The sequence below is a fragment of the Syngnathoides biaculeatus genome, chromosome 17 (assembly GCF_019802595.1).
Source record: "Syngnathoides biaculeatus isolate LvHL_M chromosome 17, ASM1980259v1, whole genome shotgun sequence".
Classification (NCBI taxonomy): domain Eukaryota; kingdom Metazoa; phylum Chordata; class Actinopteri; order Syngnathiformes; family Syngnathidae; genus Syngnathoides; species Syngnathoides biaculeatus.
The window spans coordinates 17,470,815-17,471,097 of NC_084656.1; positions in this window are offsets into that span (position 1 = coordinate 17,470,815).

The following is a 283-nucleotide window of genomic DNA, read 5'->3' on the forward strand; positions in this document are numbered from 1 at the left end:
TTGGATTCAAAGACGAAGAAAATAATCCGCACTTTCACCATTTGAATCCATGTATCATTCGTGTCCTGACATCCATTCAATTGCTAATGTTTAGACAGCCACTAAATCAGTATGGGTGCGAATAAACAACAAAAGTAAGATTTGTGTTCACTTCAGATTGAAATGACGATGAGCCGCGACTGCGGTTACTCGAAAGGCTTCCAAAGTCCGATATTTCCTGAACGCATCATCGTGTCGTGGCCCCGCCCCCCTCCCCCGGAGCCCAGACCCGACCAAGTGACGA